The sequence below is a fragment of the Rhipicephalus sanguineus genome, chromosome 3 (assembly GCF_013339695.2).
Source record: "Rhipicephalus sanguineus isolate Rsan-2018 chromosome 3, BIME_Rsan_1.4, whole genome shotgun sequence".
Lineage (NCBI taxonomy): Eukaryota > Metazoa > Arthropoda > Arachnida > Ixodida > Ixodidae > Rhipicephalus > Rhipicephalus sanguineus.
Window position 1 is genome coordinate 233,652,037 of NC_051178.1, and position 6,000 is coordinate 233,658,036.

Sequence of the window (6,000 nt, forward strand, 5' to 3'; positions counted from 1 at the left end):
TACGCTAGGACCAAAAGAGCGCCTGTCTTCTCGAGTATTGGATCAGTTGACAGCGAAGCAATGGACGTTACCAGTGCAAGCGCCGGTGGCGTGGTCGGGAAGTGGACACTTGAAGTCAACAAGCAACGGCATGACAACCGACGCATCTGGAATCACCAAAAGAGTCGGTGGTTCCGCCTGCCGTCATTATGACCAACGCCCAACATCCAGCCGGACAAAATACCGGCAGCGGTACGACACCTAAGTTGCCGAACGGGCTTGCGCTGGCGAAAGCACTCAAAAGTGAGCCCGTGAGTACCGATCACTACCGAAGGTTGTGGGAGGGCGGCGGCTGCTGAAGCAAGGTACGCTAAAAAATGCACTCATTTCACGATCCAGCTGCTCATGTACACGTAAAATATATCTTTTCTGATTACCGTTTGAAATTATTAACAATCGATTTGGAGAAGGGATTACAAGATACCATAAATGTATCCGGCCTCCCAGAAAGTCGGAGACAGTACTAGCTGAGCCGACTATGCGTTGAACTCTTTATTGTCGCCGTGCAAGAAAGAGATTAAGGTTGAAAGCGAACAAGCAGAATGATGTCTTTCAGAACATATTAGTTATGCCCCGTAGGTACGTCTGGTAGTTTCGCGGGATCGAATCCCGGCCGCCGCATTTTCGATGGAGGCGAAAATGTTTCGGGCCCGTGTACTTAGATTTAGGTGCACGTTAAAGATGATGATTAGTGGGGTTTTCTGGCGCAAGGGCCATGGGTGGCCACGGTGCACGTTAAAGAGCACCAGGTGGTCGAAATTTCCGGAGCCCTCCACTATACGGCGTCTCTCATAATCATATCGTGGTTTTGTGACGTTAGGCCCCAACAATTAATATTACGTATGGTAGTTACGATGTCTTTGTTCGAAATACTAGCGAAAAGGTCGTCACTGTGGTGAAACCTGGTGATTGACAGTTCTAGAATTTTCTTTTTGTGGATCGCGACGAAGGATTATTTACACCGTATGCGCCACTTGACGCCAACGAAAGGTAGCTCTTTTACCTAGAAAACAGCACAGTAAAACTTCGGTTATACGAATCTCGCGTGGATACCAAAAATATTCGTATCATCCGAAATTCGTATCACCAGTATGCGAAAAAAGAATGTTGGCATACGTTTTGATACAGTGTTTTTCAGGGCCGCAGCAACGTCATGAACAGCTTTGAATGATTGCCAGTAAACTTTTTAGACGTCAACCATCATACTTGTAGTCGTAAACATACGGTGCACGCACGCGTGTGTAATTAATGAACCAGATGTGTTGTGCCCCGTGACCGCTAGTAGCCTCTTCCTAATCTTACTGCGCTTTTCTGCATGACACCAGAGTACTGCGACGAAAGTGACTAAAGAAGCTCTTTGCACACGATAGATAGAGGCCAAGCTCCTTCGCCAAGACCGTCCGCTTCGTCTCTTTGGGTCTTCGTCCACCTTTAATGAGACTTCATGACGGGCCCGCAGCCCAAGTTTCAGTCTTGTTTCATACAACGTCTGATTGCCGGAACATGGCTTGCATCGACGTGGCAGGCACGTGTTAACTCAGTACAAAGACGTTGCTGCCTCGAGCAGACGAGCACAGGAGCACACGCCAATGCGTCGGAAGAAAAAGCTAGAGTCACTGGAAAAATTTCAGAGTATCGCATCTGTTTTCCGCGCGCCGCCGCCGATGCGATTGGCTTACTCGCATCACGTGACCTCTCGCCGCCATATCCCTTCCAAGCGCTTTGGGTGCAGGCGCGTTCAATGCAGAGCGTGGCCGGACATTTAGCAGTACCACGGTCCCTAGAAGTATTTCGTCGCATTTTTAAACGCGCCTTGCAGACAGGGACGTAAGAAACTTTTTCGGGAGGGAGGGGGAGAGGCACCTCCTGGATCTGAAGTGGGGGCCTGGCAGGCAGATGTGGTCGAGTGGCATTTCGTGCTATGTATGCCACGGGAATCAAATTTGGGGGGGGGGGGGCGGTGTGCCAACCCCTGGCTACGCCACTGCATGCAGATTCCAGAGAGTAGCTCACCAGCAATCGAACGTTACTGGTGAGCTACTCTGAGAATCTTGTTAGTTTTTGCATGCCGCTTGGGAAAAATTAATGTCAAAGAGCGCCGTTCTACGTGGCTGCATATAGTTGGTCGGAATGAATTCGCCCCCTTCGAAGAACATACCTTCCTACAGTGAACTACACAAACTTTGCTGGAAACGATCTCATGCGACAGGAGACAGGATACTTCACCTTTTCGGTTCGCTATGGTCAGCGATATTGAAAGCAATACATACGTTTCTATTTGCTCGGCTGTTTATATCTCGTTCTGTTGAACAGATTACGTATGATATTCGAGTTATAAGCGTGTCACGCACGAGAGTGAAATTGAAGATTTGTTAAAATAATAACTGTTTACTGGTATACCTTGAAGGCAATTGTGGCATGATCATTTGCCATTGCGCAAAACAGAAGCGTCGAACTCTGTTGATAAATTTGGTATAAGGCAATGTTATTAATCGTGTTTTTAAATTAGTTGCCAAAAAAATGTTGCTAATGCTGCATTGCGCCGAGCGTACCCCTAAAATACTGGTTAGTGGGTGAGAAATGGTCACAGCAAAAAAAAAAAAAAAAAAGCAGGTCCCACGCTTGCGGGAGTCGATTTTATGCGAGCCCTATGTCTATATACGTACTGTTTAACACCGTGCCGATGAAGTTTTAATAAAAGTGCATTATGGAAAAGAAAGTGCAGCAGTGCACAAACCGGACCCCAGCTGTTTACGCGCTCGCAACGCAAAAAAAAAAACTTGTTTGTCGGAATACAGCAAAATATTTGTAAATGCACTGCAACGTTGGGAATATTAAGGAGAAAAGAAATAGTAAATGAAACAAATAAGTAGTGATGTCAATCATTATCGATGGCCTATTTTCTACGTATCGCAATGATAAGACGCACCTTACCTACCGCACACCGATTCGCCCATGCGTTTGGCTGCTGGCGTTCCGAATCAAGACATAAATACGTCGCGCACAACTTCCAATTACCATACACACACAACTTCTATTACACATAACCAGTTGAACAGCAGGCATGGTGCGCAAGCAAGGTATGCGTCAGCGATCAGTCGAAGGACGCAATGTTGAATGTTCTCGATGTTGTTTGATAACGTTCTCGAGTGCAGTGAACCTGAACACCGACTGCAAAGCTAGCGCAAACAGTCAAGGTTCACCAAATGTCGAGGCAAATGGCATCTCGCACCATGTCACTGCGCTAATGCAACTATGTTTTCAGCTCCGGACCTAGCGAACACACCCGGGCGTGATACGAAAAGAGACCGACGAAGCCATGAAGCGAGCTCGCGAGCACATGGCAGCATTCGCCGCACGTTTCATTAGTTACACCGCTAACCGCGCAGTCGATCCATAACTGTCGATGACTCGAAATCACTTCTAATATCCTCTTGAATAAACACACACACATAACGCCGTTCCGCCGAGCGTAACACGGCACCGAGGCGGAAAGATCGGTCACTTCTCAACACACGCTAGCAACGCGCCGGACGGTCTGGAAGGGAAATGGCCGCCGCCGCCCAATGTTGCCCGCGTGCAGCCTACCTTTGCGGTACTCTGATTTTCCAGTGATTCTAGAAAAAGCGCGACGTCAACGACATCTCTAATCTAAACGCGAAGGTGCCAAAGGCCTCCAAGCTTCGCGCGCACTATCTCGGAGGCAACGAACGACGCACCGCTGATGGTCGCGCAGCGCGCATGCCTGCGCGTGACTGCCGCGTCTTCCGCGACAGCGCGGGCAGCACCTATTCGTACCTGTGCGCTAGCGTACGTTCGTATCAAACGTCGCGGGGTGCAAGTCAGTTCGCAACAACCGTACTCCAATAGATTGCAGGCTAATGGTCCTTGGCCGGGACCACAGAAAAATTCCTATCACCCCGAAATTCGTACGAGCCGTGATCATATCACCGGTGTTTTACTGTGTTTACGTTGCGGCAAGCAGATCATCCCTGGGGTTGACCAGCTATGTGTGTTACGCAAAAGATCGTGCTAAACGTGCTCTCCCTGTTACAAGAGTGCAGCCAATGGTGGAGACGGAGTCAGCCTCCTAACCTTCCCTCCAGGGGGCGTAGCCAAGGGCCCGAAAATTTTCGATTTTGCTTGCGTATATATACAGGCACACATACAAACGCACGCACGAACATACATAAAGTATGGTTGAAACCCTCGAAAAATATTTCTGGCTACGCAGCTGCTCCGTGCCCGTGCAAATTATTGATAGCTTACACGTGACGTTATGGACACACAACATGGCTCCATTATGGCGGCTTAGTTGACTTCAAGGCAGTATAATCACGCGGAGATTAACCTGCTTCAGTGCGATAATGACGTCGCTGGAACGTTATTGGGCTTCTGTGCATGAATAGCGAAGGAGCCAGCATTCGATGTACTGATAACACTAACGTGACATCACAAAGTTGGTGCCCACCATGTTGGTGCTCCAACATGGCTGTTTCAGTGACGTCAGTGCACCAGCTCCCAGCTGTACAGAAGGAATAGCCATAGACTATAAGGTTCATTTGTCAGATTGCTTGTTTTAAAAAATGCGCGTCTACAGCAAAATATAAGGTGCCGCATCGCTCAAGCTGGACGAAGTATGGCTTACATGCCATTGCACCAGCTTCACACTCCGATGTGCCGTAACTACTTGGTCTAACACTGTCGCCAAAGGAATAGCTATGTTCTCTTCAGAATCTTCATTTCCCGGTGTTCATAAACGCATTCCTTTAAGCGTTGCATCTAGAACGAAAATTACGGAGTCTACCTTGCTTGGACCTTCTCAGCGATTGCAGCGGCGATTACTCCCACGTCTGTGCACTGCACTGAAACCGCAAAAAGAAAAAAATCGCAAAGAAACGTTTCTGAGCGAACCCGCCTTTTTCTTTTCCTTTGTTGCTTTCTTTCTTCTTTTTTTTTTTTTTTTACTCTAAGCAGTCGATCACAACTTTGCAAGCGCTTTGGAGTACATTGCTATTGCGCACAGCCAGTTAGCTTAAGTTGTTATTGCAAGGCCTCATCGCAGTGCACATTCAAAGCATGTGCATCTGTTGTCACTGGAGCCTAGCATTTGTGGCATGTTCCTAGGTTGTCTCCTGGCGATCCCCAAACGCAAGTGAAGAACAGTTTACGGGCTAGTCCAGCCTGAAACTTCCAAAGATACGTTTTCGCGCAAAATTACGAGGATGGAAGTATAGCAGCTTATTAAAAGGAATTTCTATCGACCAGAAATTCCTTTTAAAAGAAAGCAAGCATACTCGTGTATAAAAAACAAAAGTACAGGGGCGTCCGCAGAACTTATTGCAGGGGGGTGCAGGGGGGGGGGGGCGAGAGAGAGAGAGATCCAGCACTGACAGCTTTCACTGCCGCGACATGACCTGCAAGATTAATCAATAGTGCGCGACGTGCGAAATTGGTTGGAAATAGAGAAGGCCGGGACCTGAGTGTGCTAATCAAGCTGTGTAGCTCATTGCTACCGCAAAGAAAAATATTATTCGAAATTCCAGGGAGAGGCAGCTGCCCCTTCCCCCTTGCACCCCCCTCCGGTCGCCCATGGAAAAGTACCTGCTTAGTCAATGAAGGAAGGGAATTTTGAAGGCTCGTTTCTTTAGTTTGATACAACCGTACTGAAAACCGGCAGATAATAAAGCCAAGAAAGGTGTAGGGGACGTTAATTGCAATGTTTTAAGCGTATCGTAGTAATTGTGATAAAGATGTGAGGAAAGTAAAGCAAACTAATTAATCAATCAACCAGTAAGTCCCTCCCGGCTGCAAGTTGGCTTTTCGTCCACTTTACTTTTTACACATCTTTATCCCAATTACTACAATACACTTAAAATCATTGTCTGCCGGTTTCCATTAAGGTTGTGTCTACCTGCTTAGTCGTAATATATAAATGCTTTGCAATGCAGCTCTTTCCGA